The 18,666-nt window shown below is 43.1% G+C and overlaps 1 protein-coding gene across 1 annotated transcript in view; it reads right to left on the bottom strand.

Moving 5' to 3' along the window:
* LOC135546555 (serine/threonine-protein kinase ULK2-like) overlaps positions 1–18,666 on the bottom strand; it is a 71,986-nt gene that overhangs the window by 37,019 nt on the left and 16,301 nt on the right.

Raw genomic sequence — 18,666 nt, forward strand, 5'->3', positions numbered from 1 at the left:
GGCATGTGCATCAAGTTCTCATCAACAACATCAACAACACAATTGTCGTCACACATTTTCCAATCCATTCAGTGCCATTCTAAGTAGGCCATCTATGATTAGATCCAGAAGTGTTTCTTGTGACAAATTTAAGAGAAACAACCTGGAAAGGCTTCTTTCCTTTCTCAGGAGCGTATGAGTTCAAATATACTTCATGGCATTATTGTCTGTGTACCGTACTAACAAATCAATGCGTCTCAAAATCAATTCCTTGACTACCAACTGCCATACTAGTCAGTTACTGGATTGCATTACTCTCTGGCTCTAATGGTCTTTCAGCCAAGGTTTCCAGATAGAGAGCAACCACAACAGCCACCCATTAATTCCACTTCAGCTCCTTCCTATCTGCTGACCTGTCAGCCTGCACCAGGCTTATTGGCTGGGCTCCCCTCCTCCCTGGCCAATCCCATTGGCGCGTTGCTGTGGATACTAGGATAATGGGATTCTGGTCGTTGTGTGTGTGTGTGTTTGTGGTGGCTGGTCTTGGCCTGGGGAAGATTACATAACGAGCTGTTTTCAGACCCTGCTCTATACTGGTTGATGGGGACTGGGAGAGGAAGAATAGGAGGACAGGAAAGAAGGGTGTTGGCCAGGCTGGACACTGTCCTGGAGGGTAATTGATACGTGAGAGGTACAAATACAGGACAGCCTCACCCCCTTTAACCTCCAGCCCTCAGTAGGTTGACAATGTACAATGAACTGTCTATGCCACCATAAAAATCCATCCTACAAGAGTCCAAAACCTCTTCCATGGTCCAAATCTAGACTAAGTGGTATTCAGTATTTTCTAAGGCAGTGTTTAGTTACAGCTGTTATTATCAACACATTTACCACAAGAGAGGAGACACCAAATGAGTCAGAATGTACTGTGACACAAAACACTATCTGTTAAAGAATTAATGGACATTGGACAGACACACAATACCAACTGCCAACAGGGTTATTCTACATGACCCTCCTTCCTCAAAGGAATACACCACAACTAAAAACAGAAGCATAAACAATTCCGCTTCCTGCTATCCAACATCTGCAGCCCCTCATGCAAGCATACATATTCCACTTATGAAAGCATTTCACAATCCTTCTAAAAACACTGAGTCACGAGGCGATCCAGTCAGAGTTATGCCACAAACAAGCTTTGAGTGATGCTCTTCCGGAAAACACTAGAAGGAACAGTACTATATCAGTTCAAAGAAATGTTGTCTTGAGGGAAACTCAAAACATCCCCCAACCATTTTCCACCGCTTCAGCCCTCCACCTCACAGAAATGTTCAGAATGCCAACACAACTCTAGAGCCGGGCCAAAACAACAACGTATTCTTAGTGTGTCCTGTTTGTTGCGTCACACGGTAGACTGTGTCCTGGGCTACATAAGAATGAAGGGGAGTAAGGTAACAGCGGGAGAAGAGAGGGGGCCGGCTGGGCTCAGTTTAAAATGGTTGAGGACATTAGAGAATAGGGTTCTATATGTGGACTGGAAATCCACTCAGCACACATCTGTTACGCAAATTCAGAGTAATCCTTAGAATTCTGAGAACCAAGAATCTTGCCTAGTCTAGTATTACTGCACGCCCAGCATTCAGGGCTCAAACCAGCCCTGAATGCTGATTGGCTGAAAGCCATGGTATATCAGACCGTATACCACGGGTATGACAAAACAACTTTTTACTGCTCTAATTACGTTGGTAACAAGTTTATAACGGCAATAAGAGGTATCCCTCGCCTTAGACCAAGACAAGACAGACCTGTACAATAAAGAATGTTAGGAAAATATTGACTCAGACTGTTGTCAGAAAAGCATAATGAAATTAGATGCCTCGAGCATAACACTTTCTCCTTGCTTGGTACATATGGAAAGTAAAAATCCTATGACCAAATATACTTGTGTGTGTGTGTGTGTGTGTGTGTTTGTCAAATAACACAAAGCTAAATCATTTTCCCTCTCTCGGGGCAAACAAAGCGCACACAAACTACCCCCAGCTGTTCTAAGACCTACAGTATTATATTTTACCATCCCGTCAGCTGTTCTAAGACCTACAGTATTGTATTTTACCATCCCGTCAGCTGTTCTAAGACCTACAGTATTATACTCTACCATCCTGTCAGCTGTTCTAAGACCTACAGTATTATACTCTACCATCCCGTCAGCTGTTCTAAGACCTACAGTATTATACTCTACCATCCCGTCAGCTGTTCTAAGACCTACAGTATTATACTCTACCATCCCGTCAGCTGTTCTAAGACCTACAGTATTATACTCTACCATCCCATTAGCTGTTCTAAGACCTACAGTATTATACTCTACCATCCCGTCAGCTGTTCTAAGACCTACAGTATTATACTCTACCATCCCGTCAGCTGTTCTAAGACCTACAGTATTATACTCTACCATCCCGTCAGCTGTTCTAAGACCTACAGTATTATACTCTACCATCCCGTCAGCTGTTCTAAGACCTACAGTATTATCCTCTACCATCCCATTAGCTGTTCTAAGACCTACAGTATTATACTCTACCATCCCATTAGCTGTTCTAAGACCTACAGTATTATACTCTACCATCCCATTAGCTGTTCTAAGACCTACAGTATTATACTCTACCATCCCGTCAGCTGTTCTAAGACCTACAGTATTATACTCTACCATCCCGTCAGCTGTTCTAAGACCTACAGTATTATCCTCTACCATCCCATTAGCTGTTCTAAGACCTACAGTATTATACTCTACCATCCTGTCAGCTGTTCTAAGACCTACAGTATTATACTCTACCATCCCATTAGCTGTTCTAAGACCTACAGTATTATACTCTACCATCCCGTCAGCTGTTCTAAGACCTACAGTATTATACTCTACCATCCCGTCAGCTGTTCTAAGACCTACAGTATTATACTCTACCATCCCATTAGCTGTTCTAAGACCTACAGTATTATACTCTACCATCCCGTCAGCTGTTCTAAGACCTACAGTATTATACTCTACCATCCTGTCAGCTGTTCTAAGACCTACAGTATTATACTCTACCATCCCGTCAGCTGTTCTAAGACCTACAGTATTATACTCTACCATCCCGTCAGCTGTTCTAAGACCTACAGTATTATACTCTACCATCCTGTCAGCTGTTCTAAGACCTACAGTATTATACTCTACCATCCCGTCAGCTGTTCTAAGACCTACAGTATTATACTCTACCATCCCGTCAGCTGTTCTAAGACCTACAGTATTATACTCTACCATCCTGTCAGCTGTTCTAAGACCTACAGTATTGTATTTTACCATCCCGTCAGCTGTTCTAAGACCTACAGTATTATACTCTACCATCCCGTCAGCTGTTCTAAGACCTACAGTATTATACTCTACCATCCCGTCAGCTGTTCTAAGACCTACAGTATTATACTCTACCATCCCATTAGCTGTTCTAAGACCTACAGTATTATACTCTACCATCCCGTCAGCTGTTCTAAGACCTACAGTATTATACTCTACCATCCCGTCAGCTGTTCTAAGACCTACAGTATTATACTCTACCATCCCATTAGCTGTTCTAAGACCTACAGTATTATACTCTACCATCCCGTCAGCTGTTCTAAGACCTACAGTATTATACTCTACCATCCCGTCAGCTGTTCTAAGACCTACAGTATTATACTCTACCATCCCGTCAGCTGTTCTAAGACCTACAGTATTATACTCTACCATCCCATTAGCTGTTCTAAGACCTACAGTATTATACTCTACCATCCCGTCAGCTGTTCTAAGACCTACAGTATTATACTCTACCATCCTGTCAGCTGTTCTAAGACCTACAGTATTATACTCTACCATCCCGTCAGCTGTTCTAAGACCTACAGTATTATACTCTACCATCCCGTCAGCTGTTCTAAGACCTACAGTATTATACTCTACCATCCTGTCAGCTGTTCTAAGACCTACAGTATTATACTCTACCATCCCGTCAGCTGTTCTAAGACCTACAGTATTATACTCTACCATCCCGTCAGCTGTTCTAAGACCTACAGTATTATACTCTACCATCCTGTCAGCTGTTCTAAGACCTACAGTATTATACTCTACCATCCCGTCAGCTGTTCTAAGACCTACAGTATTATACTCTACCATCCCGTCAGCTTTTTTCCACCTTTTCTTTATATATGAAAAGGTATTGCCGGTATCAAAACCTAAACTTTTATTTACGCCAAACGACCTAGTCGCTGTAAATGAGAATGTATTCTCAGTCAACTTACCTGGTAAAATAAAGGGTTAAATAACAAATAAATAACAATTATTTCAATAAAGTTCTGACTATGGCTTAGTATGAAACATAGCCGTAATGCTGAGGCGGCATTGGCACTATTTGTTTGGTAATCTATCAGAAATATTCCATATGCACAAAATGCTTATTTCTCAAGAAGCTGATTATACAGCATGATCATTACACGGGTGCACCTTGTGCTGGGGACAATAAAAGGCCACTAAAATGTGCAGTTTTGTCACACAACACAATGCCACAGATGCCACAGTTTTGAGGGAGCATACATTAGCATGCTGACTGCAGGAATGTCCCCAGAGCGGATGCCAAAGAATTGAATGTTCATTTGTCTGCCATATGCCGCCTCCAATGTTGTTTTAGAGAATTTGGCAATACATCCAACCGGCCTCACAACCACAGGCCACATGCATGGCGCCATGTGGGCGAGCAGTTTGCTGATGTAAACATTGCAAACAGAGTGCCCCATGGCAGCGGTGGGGTTTTGATATGGACAGGCATAACATACGGACAATGAACACAATTGCATTTTATCGATGGCAATTTGAATGCACAGAGATACCGTGACGGGATCCTGAGGCCCATTGTCGTGCCATTCATTTCCTGCCATCACCTCATGTTTCAGCATGATAATGCACGGACAATGTCGCAAGTTCTTCAATGGCCTGCATACTCACTCATTGAGCATGTTTGGTATGCTCTGGGACGATGTATACAAAAGCGTGTTTCAGTTCCCGCCAATAACCACCAACTTTGTAAAGCCATTGAAGAGGAGTGGGACAACATTCCACAGGCCACAATCAACTTATGCAAATAAGATGTCAAGATGTCATGTGTTTGATGTACAGTGTATTCGGAAAGTATTCAGGCCGCTTTACTTTCCCCACATTGTGTTAGTGGGTGCTCCTTTAAAAGGTGTGTCATACTGCAGCACACCTTCGGGCTGCTGCAACATTCTGTGGCACATTTTCTAATTGTCAGCCATTTTTTCTGTTAAGGCAAGTTAGTGCTAGTTTGACCACAAGAGGCCATCTTTGAGAAGCGCTTGATAGTCTTCCATTGCTTAATTCATTTGATTAATATTATGGTGTTTCTATTCCATGAAAAGCGAAAAACCCTCTGGGTAAATTCAGACCGTTTCGCTCTCGGTGCCCACACCGGACGTTCAGGCCGAGTAGTAGGGTTGATTTGAGCGTTCTGGCCTTACAACGGCAGTCAAGCACCCAAGCTAACATTGGCTAGCATGCTACCTACTTCCAGACACAAATGAGACCACTCGCCCTAGCAGAGCTGGTTAGGCAGATTTCGTGTTAACCAGAGTGTTGGTGAATGTAACTGTGCTGCTGGAAACAATTTAATCATGCTTTTTTGCCGATGTTCACTGACACCGCCATATTCAACGGGTGTTTCATTATGCTTTGCCCTGGTACACTCAGATGAGAGTGCTCTGAAATCGGAGTAGATAGCCAGAGCGAAGTACTAAAGCACCCGAATGTCCATTGAGAACAAACAACGACCATACCATTTACCTAAGCTAAGAATGACGGGAATAATCATGTCAATAAACAATGGGTAGTTAGATAGCCTATAGTTAATATACTGTCAAGTGTATAACTACTAACGTTAGGTAGATAACATACCGTTACATACTGCTGTAATATGCTATGTTGTTTGTAAGGACAGCGTAGCTAACAAATTGTCAGCCAACATAACGTGTAAGGTAACGTATTTGAAAAAGTTATTACTTTATTACATTGAGTAGCAAGATACCGCGAGGATGTGCTCTACTCCCGCTTGGTCGTTAGGGCAAATCTGGTCTGTGATATGACGGAGGTTTTTCACACCTAGCTCGGCTATTAGACTATTCTCTAGTAAAGGTTGAAAAGTCTATTGTTCAGCTATTAGCCCCCCTCCCCAACTTGCAACAAATGGATGTATTTTGGTCGAGAGCAAAACTTTATTTAATTTCGCTATCAATCACCCTCCATTTTGGCAATTTTTGGAGTGTCAGTTTGGCTACAACCAATACTGTTCAGCCTTTCTTTCCGACACAAAGGAAGTTATAGCGGACACCTACGAAGGACTGTGTGATGATGGAATCTGAGGTAAGCAGCACTAGGCGTTCTTCCATTCAACTTCCACATAACTAGTAGTTAGCTCTTACGAGTCAGTGTCGGTTCATAACATTCTACTATATTACATACATACTGTAGAATGATAAATCATGCAATTATTCTTCTCAAGCTAACCAAACACATTTAGCTACGAATGCCTGGTCTCACCATTTTCAGTTGAATTAATTGAATTCAACTCATAAGCAGGCCATGTCCTATTTGATTCATAGTTAATATGCTATTTCATGACAGTGTAATGGTTAGCTTTTTTACATTTTTACAGAAGGATGAAAGATCACAATATGTCTGTCAGGCAATGCTATTCTGATATGTCAGATGAAGTGTTAGACCAGAAAGTCAGGGCCAATAATTAAGGCAAGGATGCCCCATGCAGGCTTTAGAACGGTCAAAGGAAGTCTCAGAGGAATGGGCCATCGGGTACAATGGCGAAGAGTTAGGGAGTCATTGCAACGTGTAGATGGTGCAGGTATCATTGCCAGAATGATCCAGCTTTGTTGCATTGCTCGGCAAAAATACTCTGTCCCTGCTCACCAGTCTCTCGTCCACACTGATACAAATCATACATTGACAAAGATGGCAGAGATGACAGAGATGGCCGCCTCGCTTCGCGTTCCTAGGAAACTATGCAGTTTTTTGTTTTTTTACGTGTTATTTCTTACATTAGTACCCAAGGTCATCTTAGGTTTCATTACATACAGCCGAGAAGAACTACTGTATATAAGATCAGCGTCAACTCACCATCAGTACGACCAAGAATATGTTTTTCGCGACGCGGATCCTGTGTTCTGCCTTACAAACAAGACAACGGAATGGATCGCATGCAGCGACCCAAAAAACGACTCCGAAAAAGAGGGAAACGTGGCGGTCTTCTGGTCAGACTACGGAGATGGGCACATCGTGCCCCACTTCCTAGCATTCTTCTTGCCAATGTCCAGTCTCTTGACAACAAGGTTGATGAAATCCGAGCAAGGGTAGCATTCCAGAGGGACATCAGAGACTGTAACGTTCTGTCCTTCACGGAAACATGGCTCACTGGAGAGACGCTCTCGGATGCGGTGCAGCCAGCGGGTTTCTCCACACATCGAGCCGACAGAAACAAACACCTTTCTGGTAAGAAGAGGGGTGGGGGTGTATGCCTTATGGCTAACGAGGCATGGTGCGATGAAAGAAACATACAGGAACTCAAATCCTTCTGTTCACCTGATTTAGAATTCCTCACAATCAAATGTAGACCGCATTATCTACCAGGAGAATTATCTTCGATTATAATCACAGCCGTATATATCCCCCCCAAGCAGACACATCGATGGCTCTGAACGAACTTTATTTAACTCTTTGCAAACTAGAAACCATTTATCCGGAGGCTGCATTCATCGTTGTTGGGGATTTTATCAAGGCTAATCTGAAAACAAGACGCCCTAAATTTTATCAGCATATCGATTGCGCAACCAGGGGCGGAAGAACCTTGGATCACTGTTACTCTAACTTCCGCGACGCATATAAGGCCCTGCCCCGCCCCCCTTTCGGAAAAGCTGACCACGACTCCATTTTGCTGATACCTGCCTACAGACAAAAGCTAAAAAAAGAAGCTCCCACGCTGAGGTCTGTCCAACGCTGGTCCGACCAAGCTGACTCCACACTCCAAGACTGCTTCCATCACGTGGACTGGGACATGTTTCGTATTGCGTCAAATAACAACATTGACGAGTACGCTGATTAGGTGTGCAAGTTCATTAGAACGTGCGTTGAAGATGTCGTTCCCATAGCAACGATTAAAACATTCCCTAACCAGAAACCTTGGATTGATGGCAGCATTCGCGTGAAACTGAAAGCGTGAACCACTGCTTTCAATCAGGGCAAGGTGTCTGGTAACATGACTGAATACAAACAATGCAGCTATTCCCTCCGTAAGGCTATCAAACAAGCTAAGCGTCAGTACAGAGACAAAGTAGAATCCCAATTCAACGGCTCAGACACAAGAGGCATGTGGCAGGGTCTACAGTCAATCACGGACTACAGGAAGAAATCCAGCCCAGTCACGGACCAGGATGTCTTGCTCCCAGGCAGACTAAATAACTTTTTTGCCCGCTTTGAGGACAATACAGTGCCACTGACACTGCCTGCAACGGACAAATGCGGTCTCTCCTTCACTGCAGCCGAGGTGAGTAAAACATTTAAACGTGTTAACCCTCGCAAGGCTGCAGGCCCATACGGCATCCCCAGCCGCGCCCTCAGAGCATGCGCAGACCAGCTGGCTGGTGTGTTTACGGACATATTCAATCAATCCCTATACCAGTCTGCTGTTCCCACATGCTTCAAGAGGGCCACCATTGTTCCTGTTCCCAAGAAAGCTAAGGTAACTGAGCTAAACGACTACCGCCCCGTAGCACTCACTTCCGTCATCATGAAGTGATTTGAGAGACTAGTCAAGGACCATATCACCTCCACCCTACCTGACACCCTAGACCCACTCCAATTTGCTTACCGCTCAAATAGGTCCACAGACGATGCAATCTCAACCACACTGCACACTGCCCTAACCCATCTGGACAAGAGGAATACCTATGTGAGAATGCTGTTCATCGACTACAGCTCGGCATTCAACACCATAGTACCCTCCAAGCTCGTCATCAAGCTCGAGACCCTGGGTCTCGACCCCGCCCTGTGCAACTGGGTACTGGACGTCCTGACGGGCCGCCCCCAGGTGGTGAGGGTAGGTAACAACATCTCCTCCCCGCTGATCCTCAACACTGGGGCCCCACAAGGGTGCATTCTGAGCCCTCTCCTGTACTCCCTGTTCACCCACGACTGCGTGGCCACGCACGCCTCCAACTCAATCATCAAGTTTGCGGACGACACAACAGTGGTAGGCTTGATTACCAACAACGACGAGACGGCCTACAGGGAGGAGGTGAGGGCCCTCGGAGTGTGGTGTCAGGAAAATAACCTCACACTCAACGTCAACAAAACTAAGGAGATGATTGTGGACTTCAGGAAACAGCAGAGGGAACACCCCCCTATCCACATCGATGGAACAGTAGTGGAGAGGGTAGCAAGTATTAAGTTCCTCGGCATACACATCACAGACAAACTGAATTGGTCCACTCACACAAGCAGCATCGTGAAGAAGGCGCAGCAGCGCCTCTTCAACCTCAGGAGGCTGAAGAAATTCGGCTTTTCACCAAAAGCACTCACAAACTTCTACAGATGCACAATCGAGAGCATCCTGGCGGGCTGTATCACCGCCTGGTACGGCAACTGCTCCGCCCTCAACCGTAAGGCTCTCCAGAGGGTAGTGAGGTCTGCACAACGCATCACCGGGGGCAAACTACCTGCCCTCCAGGACACCTACACCACCCGATGTTACAGGAAGGCCATAAAGATCATCAAGGACATCAACCACCCGAGCCACTGCCTGTTCACCCCGCTATCATCCAGAAGGCGAGGTCAGTACAGGTGCATCAAAGCTGGGACCGAGAGACTGAAAAACAGCTTCTATCTCAAGGCCATCAGACTGTTAAACAGCCACCACTAACATTGTGTGGCTGCCGCCAACACACTGACACTGACTCAACTCCAGCCACTTTAATAATGGGAATTGATGGGAAATGATGTAAATATATCACTAGCCACTTTAAACAATGCTACCTTATATAATGTTACTTACCCTACATTATTAATCTCATATGCATACGTATATACTGTACTCTATATCATCGACTGCATCCTTATGTAATACATGTATCACTAGCCACTTTAACTATGCCACTTTGTTTACATACTCATCTCATATGTATATACTGTACTCGATACCATCTACTGTATCTTGCCTATGCTGCTCTGTACCATCACTCATTCATATATCCTTATGTACATATTCTTTATCCCCTTACACTGTGTATAAGACAGTAGTTTAGGAATTGTTAGTTAGATTATTTGTTAGTTATTACTGCATTGTCGGAACTAGAAGCACAAGCATTTCGCTACACTCGCATTACCATCTGCTAACCATGTGTATGTGACAAATAAATTTGATTTGATTTGATTTTAAGATGTATGTCTCCATCAAATCTAAGAAGTAATATTAACTTTTTATTATTACTTATTTGTAGACACATTTTCAATGATGTATGAAATTGGAGTTGTTCGTGATACATAAATAATGAAGCAGGTTAAACATTTCACTTTTAATTCCAATGCTTTTTTTCAAGAGACAACATTGTCATCTTTGGCGGTATAGATGGATTTTCAAGGAAGGTACAGTTGAAGTCAGAAGTTTACATACACCATAGACAAATACATTTAAACTCAGCTTTTCACAATTCCTGACATTTAATCCTAGTTAAAAATCTGTTTTAGGCCTCCCGGGTGGCGCAGTGGTTAAGGGCACTGTACTGCAGCGCCAGCTGTGCCATCAGACACTCTGGGTTCGCGCCCAGGCTCTGTCGTAACCGGCCGTGACCGGGAGGTCCATGGGGCGATGCACAATTGGCCTAGCGTCGTCTGGGTTAGGGAGAGCTTGGTCGGTAGGGATGTCCTGGTCTCATCGTGCACCAGCAACTCCTGTGGCGGGCAGGGCGCAGTGCGCGCTAACCAAGGTTGCCAGGTGTTTCCTCCAACACGTTGGTGCGGCTGGCTTCCGGGTTGGATGCGCGCTGTGTTAAGAAGCAGTGCGGCTAGGTTGGGTTGTGTATCGGAGGACGCATGACTTTCAACCTTTGTCTCTCCCGAGCCCGTACGGGAGTTGTAGCGATGAGACAAGATGGTAGCTACTACAACAATTGGACACCACGAAATTGGGTAGAAAAAAAGGGGTAAAAATTCCAAAAATTCAAAATTAAATAGAAATCCGTCTTAGGTCAGTTAGGATAACCACTTTATTTTAAGAATGTGAAATGTCAGAATAATAGTAGAAAGAATTATTTATTTCAGCTTTTCTTTCTTTCATCACATTCCCAGAGGGTCAGAAGTATACATGCACTCAAATAGTACTTGGTAGCATTGCCTTTAAATTGTTTAACTTGGGTCAAATGTTTTGGGTGGCCTTCCACAAGCTTCCCACAATAAGTTGTGGGTGAATTTTGGCCCATTCCTCCTGACAGAGCTGGTGTAATTGAGTCAGGTTTGTAAAGCCTCCTTGCTCGCACACACTTTTTCAGTTTTGCTCACAAATGTTCTATTGGATTGAGGTCAGGGCTTTGTGATGGCCACTCCGATACCTTGACTTTGTTGTCCTTAAGCCATTTTGCCACAACTTTGGAAGTATGCTTGGGTTCATTGTCCATTTGGAAGACCCACTTGCGACCAAGCTTTAACTTCCTGACTGATGTCTTGAGATGTTGCTTCAATATATCCACATAATTTTCTAACCTCATGATGCCATCTATTTTGTGAAGTGCACCAGTCTCTCCTGCAGCAAAGCACCCCCACAACATGATGCTGCCACCCCCGTGCATCACGGTTGAGATGGTGTTCTTTGGTTTGCAAGCCTCCCCCTTTATCCTCCAAATATAACAATAGTCATTATGGCCAAACTGTTCTATTTTTGTTTCATCAGACCAGAGAACATTTCTCCAAAACTACGATCTTTGTCCCCATGTGCAGTTGCAAACTGTAGTCTGGCATTTTTATGGCCGTTTTGGAGCAGTGGCTTCTTCTTTGCTGAGCGGCCTTTCAGGTTATGTCGATATAGGACTCGTTTTACTGTGGATATAGACACTTATGTACCGGTTTCCTCCAGCATCTTCACAAGGTTCTTTGCTGCTGTTCTGGGATTGATTTGCATTTTTCGCACCACAGTATGTTCATCTCTAGGAGACAGAACGCGTCTCCTTGCTGAGCGGTATGATGGCTGTGTGGTCCCATGGTGTTTATACTTGCGTACTATTGTTTGTACAGATGAATGTGGTACCTTCAGGCATTTGGAAAATGCTCCCAAGGATGAACCAGACTTGTGGAGGTCTACATTTTTTTATCTGAGGTCTTGGCTGATATCTTTTGATTTTTCTATGATGTCAAGCAAAGAGGCACTGAGTTTGAAGGTAGGCCTTGAAATACATCCACAGGCACACCTCCAATTGACTCAAACGATGTCAATAAGCCTATCAGAACTTCTAAAGCGATGACATTTTCCAAGCTGTTTAAAGGCACAGTGAATTTAGTGCATGTAAACTTCTGACCCACTGGAATTGTGATACAGTGAATTATAAGTGAAGTAATCTGTCTGTAAACATTTGTTGGAAAAATGACGTGTCATGCACAAAGTAATGTCCTAACCAACTTGTCAAAACTATTCTTTGTTAACAAGAAATTTGTGGAGTGGTTGAAAAACAAGTTTTAATGACTCCAACATAAGTGTATGTAAACTTCCGACTTCAACTGTAAGTATATTATTTGTATGCATATTTCCCATCACCTAATGAACAACCACAATACCATTCTGGTGTTAAGCTGACTGTGCTGTATTGACGTATCCTGAAAATGAAATCTGCTGCTTTAGATTGAACGTTCATATCTCAGTTATTGTTTTAATATCTACAAAAAAATAAGCTATTTTCTTTACTTTCAGAGTGCGAGCTGATCAAGGGGTCGAAAATGTGGATATTGCCAGATGTTCACTGTTTGAGAAACAGGCCGTAGAAGCCTTATTGTTGGCAAAAGTGTCCATAACCAGAGGTAAGTAAACTGTTCTGTGTTCTTTTTTGCTCTTCCTCTGTGCCTGTCTTGTTGTACATGGAACCTGACTCACACGCATTAATTAAAAAATGCTTAAGATGTCAGCTGCTAATTTTCAGATTTACACCACAAACACTCAGCCATTTTCACTGGACTATCAAGCCCGTTGATGCCAAATTTATATCATCACTAATACAGATGTTTCTTTTGAGCATTCCAGATTCAGCAGGTGGAGGACCTGCTTTATCAGGAAGATAATCTGGAAACACTGACAATGGGTCTTTGTTCCTGACATCCCATGCCCCCGTCTACTGAGAATCTTGCTGTGCTCCAACGTCAAGTGAACCCTACCAACGACTCATCTTTTGGTCAGGACATATACATGCATGCTCTTCGAATAGTATTGAGCCTCCAACCTTTTCAGGTGCAGTCCTCCCACACTATATAGGATATTGTTTTAGCCCCAGTGCCACTCTTGATAATGGCAAACATTAGTATTTTTTGGAGGAGGGTGAAAGGATAGCAGACCCAGCTGTCAAAGTGAGAGGGGAGGCTATTCTGGATAGAGCGGGTACTTGTGTGTAGTCTATTTCTTGTGAGCTTTTCTGTCCTCAGATACAGAGCTGTGAAAGCCTGTCTGCAGATTAAGAGGTCCCAATGAAGAGCAGGGGTTTTCCGTCCTGGTGCTGGGGACTCAAAACGTTTGTTTGTGTCTTGGCACTACACAGCTAATTCAAATGATCAAGTCACCATCACGCTTCAAATGGTATTTATGTATTCATTTGTGACGCTATCCTTGAAATTTGTGACGCTATCCTGCTATTGTCACATGCATCTATCTATCCAATGTTATGATTGTTTTGTAAGGGATATTATACTTATATTATACAGAAAGTATTATTAAAGAGATGCTTTAGATTGGGACTACTACACCTCTATTTGTATTTCAGAGTTAATGATCCAAGGTCAGTTTTGCATTTCACCTCCTGATGACTGACCGTGTTAGAATTTTAAAAAACTAAGCTAAATCATGCGCTCTCTATCCATCTGTAGGTATGTTTTGATGTGAGAGAGGAAGACCCGTCAGCGCCGCCTCACCCGCTCTTAAGATAATCTTCGGGCCGACTGGGAGTCCAAGGCTGGTTAGAAGACACCGCTAGAGACACTATGTAATTGTGATGAACTGAGAAAATATTAGGGTGGCACTAATTCATTAATCATATGCTGTCTTCCCTGCTCCTCTGTTTTACCTCTTTCTTCCACTTTTTTGTATTTATAAAAAAAATTTTTTTTTACATTTTACCTTTATTATTAAAAGGTAAATTATTACCTTTTATTTTACTAGGCAAGTCAGTTAAGGACAAATTCTTATTTTCAATGACAGCCTAGGAACAGTGGGTTAACTGCCTGTTCAGGGGCAGAACGACAGATTTGTACCTTGTCAGCTCAGGGATTCGAACTTGCAACCTTTTAGTTACTAGTCCAACGCTCTAACCACTAGGCTACCCTGCCGCCCCTGGATAATGAACTTTCAATAAAGCGTTTCACATTCTCCACTGGTTGAAATTAAGTATCTCATTAAGATACTACAACAATCCTGTGTCCTCAGATTAATGCAGATGAAGGGAGTTAGATTTGCATAGGTGTATTTCTGTATACATGACTGTATACAAATCAGCCTTTACTTAAATCATGTTTCTAGTCTTTTGCATAGATACAATGTGCAATCATTGATATCCCAGGAGTGGTAAACACTGTTGAAGTGCATAACTGTAATACATACATGCAGACACAGCATCATTCAAAGAATGGAGTTTGATACACCTGGTATTGGATATGAGTGAAAAAGAATGTCGCTCAGAGATTCGTACTTGAACCGCACCTTCATTTGCCAAGGAAGAGTACATGATCAGTGAATATATTCAATGTACAGGCTACAATGTGGGGATCTGATGCGTGGTAATAACTACTGTACATGTATATTGGACTTGCATCCTTGGCACAATAAAGTTATTATATTCTACTCATCCATAGGCTTCATTAATGCCATTCAGACTTGACGATACAACTATGATAGCTGAGGTTCATAGATATGTATGAATATTAGTTCAGAACCTAAAGTTTTAGAGTCCATACACCGATCGGCTACATACTGTAGCTTGTTACACATCCAAAGGCATACAGTAATTTAACCTCCAATACACAATTAGCAAATAAAAAGTTAGCTAGCTATGTTACTTCAGCTGTATTGCATGGCAAATATAAGCAAGGCAAGCTAACACAATTTGCAGTAAATGCTTTAGCTAGCTAGATTAGTTACATCCACTGTTTCACAAGAAGACAGCCTGGTTTGCTGGTTTTCTCAGGAGTCCCTAAAATATTAAACAACAAGAATTACAAATTCATACTCATGTCATAACACTAGCTAGGTAGCTGGCTAACTTGCTAAATAGCGATTTTCGGAAATTAACTTTATGACAAAAAATATGCAAACTTTTGTCTCTTCATTAACTAACATATTCCTCCAATTGTACATTTTTGATTGACTCGGCATGAAGTTATAACTACTTACCGTAATGTTTTGTCAGCCATCTTTGCTGAATAAAATCAACAGGGACGGGTGGCTCGCATCAAATTCGTCATTGGGACCCAAATGCATAATGAGTGCTCTAAGGCCCCCTTGGTATGACGATAAAAGCTTGGCACACACGTTATCCTATTCTGCTCTGCAGATCCTCTCAAGCTCTGTCAGGTTGGATGGGGAGTGTTGCTGCACAGCTATTTTCAGTTCTCTCCAGAGACGTTAGATCGGGCTCAAGTTCAGGCTCTGGCAGGGACACAAGGGCGTTCAGCGACTTGTTCCGAAGCCACTCCTGCATTGTTTTGGCAGTGTGCTTAGGGTCGTTGTCCTGTTGGAAGATGAACCGTCGCCCAAGTCTGAGGTCCCGAGTGCTCAGGTTTTCATCAATGACCTCTCTACTTTGCTCTGTTCATCTTTCCTTCGATCTGTATCTTTCATTCAAATGAGTTCAATCTTGGTTTCATCAGACCAGAGAATTTTGTTTCTCATGATCTGAGAGTCCATTAGATGCCTTTTCGCGAACTTGAAGCAGGCTGTCATGTGCCTTTCACAGAGGTGTGGCTTCCGTCTGGCCACTCTACCATAAAGGCCTGATTGCTGGAGTGCTGCAGATGGTTGTCCCAGACACCCTAGACTCACTCCAATTTGCATACCGCCCAAACAAGGCTGTAATACAACAAAATGTGGAAAAAGTCGAGGGGTCGGAATACACTGTATATTGAGTCTTTGGTTTTGTTTCCACAGCGACTTGAAATACTTGCAGGAGGTAGAAACCTCTCTCACACACACGTGCTCACAAAGAAAATGTGTGAAACTTGGTTAGAGACCACATTCACAGACCTGGAATAGCCACAATGTGATCGTATGAGAGCACGTGTGTGTGCATGATTGATATAATAGTTGTGAGTGTGTATGTTCTAGTGATTGCTGTGTGTGTGTTGAGCAATGACAGACAAATTAGTTTGAGTGTGCATTCTGTGTGTGCATGACACCGTACCCAAACCGTCCATCCGCGTGTGCCATTGTGTGAAAATCGAGTTTGTCCCCCACACCAAACGCGATCACAACACGCAGGTTGAAATATCAAAACAAACGCTGACCCAATCATATTAATTTGGGGACAGGTCCAAAAGCATTAAACATGTATGGCAATTTAGCTAGCTAGCTTGCAGTTGCTAGCTAATTTGTCCTATTTAGCTAGCTAGCTTGCTGTTGCTAGCTAATTTGTCCTGGGATATAAATATTGATTTGTTATTTTACCTGAAAAGCCCAAGGTCCTCTACTTCGACAATTAACCCACACATAGCGGTCAACCGAATCATTTCTAGTCATCTCTCCTTCTTCCAGGCTTTTTCTTCTTTGGACTTTATATGGCGATTGGCAACTACCTTTCTTAATAAGGTGTATTACCACAACCGACCTCGGGTCATCTTTCAGTCACACGTGGGTATAACCAATGAAGAGATTGCACGTGGGTATATGCTTCTAAAAATCCAACGAGGAGATGGGAGAAGCAGGACTTGCATCGCATTCTGTGTCACAAATAGAACTGACTTCAATTTTAGCACTTGGCAACGCAGACGCTCGTTGGCGCGCGCGAGCAGCGTGGGTGCAATAATTGAATAACATGTACACTACCGTTCAAAAGTTTGGGGTCACTTGGAAATGTCCATGTTTTTTAAAGAAAACCACATCTTGTACAACGCTGTGTATTACTCCCTTCACAGAATAGTGCAAACTGGCTCTAACCAGAATAGAAAGAGGCGTGGGAGGCGTCAACAGTGAAGAGGCGACTCCGGGATGCTGACCTTCTAGGCAGAGTTGCAAAGAAAAAGCCATATCTAAGACTGTCCAATAAAAAGTAAAGATTAAGATGGGAAAAACACAGACAGGGGACAGAGGACCTTATTCTTTGCAAGTCTGTCTAGAATGCCAGCATCCCGGAGTCGCCTCTTCACTGTTGACTTTGAGACTGGTGTTTTGCGGGTACTATTTAATGGAGCTGCCAGTTGAGGACTTGTGAGGTGTCTGTGTCTCAAACTAGACACTCTAATGTACTTGTCCTCTTGCTCAGTTGTGCACCGGGGCCTCCAACTCCTCTTTCTATTCTGGTTAGGGCCAGTTTGCACTGTTATGCGAAGGGAGCAGTATACAGCATTGTACGAGATCTTCAGTTTCTTGGCAATTTCTCACATGGAATAGCCTTCCTTTCTCAGAACAAAAATAGACTGATGAGTTTCAGAACAAAGTTATTTGTTTCTGGACATTTTGAGCCCGTAATCAAACCCACAAATGCTGATGCTCCAGATACTCAACCAGTCTAAATGCTAGTTTTATTGCTTCTTCTATCTGCATAACAGTTTTCAGCTGTGCTAACATAATTGCAAGAGTTTTCTAATGATCAATTAGTCTTTAAAAATGATCAACTTGGATTAGCTAACACAACGTGCCATTGAAACACAGGAGTGATGGTTGCTGATAATGTGCCTCTGTACGCCTATGCAGATATTCCATAAAAAAGCTGCCGTTTCCAGCTACAATAGTCATTTACAACATTAACAAAGTCTTCACTGTATTTCTGATCATTTTGATGGACAATTTTTGTGTGCTTTTCTTTCAAAAACAAGGACATTTCCAAGTGACCCCAAACTTTTGAACGGTAGTGTATGTTTTTATTTATTTTGCAACGCTTGCGAACACGACGCGGGTGGTGGGGTCAGCATGTGAGTGGAAGTCTCCATGTATAGCCCTCAGAGTGTGTACTGTATACTACACATGAATGACTGATATCACAACATCTGTGATGTGTGTCTGTAGGCTAGGCTTTATGTTTTGCCCGAATTGAGATCTAAAGGAGCCCTCACAGTGCAGCGGGCCTTTCAAAGGTCAATGTGCCCCAGCAGCGTTCTCTAACGAGGCAATACCTCACACTCCTACAAACACCCAGCGACAGTGCTCCAACACTCAGCTAATG

Source organism: Oncorhynchus masou, chromosome 9 (genome assembly GCF_036934945.1).
Source record: "Oncorhynchus masou masou isolate Uvic2021 chromosome 9, UVic_Omas_1.1, whole genome shotgun sequence".
Lineage (NCBI taxonomy): Eukaryota > Metazoa > Chordata > Actinopteri > Salmoniformes > Salmonidae > Oncorhynchus > Oncorhynchus masou.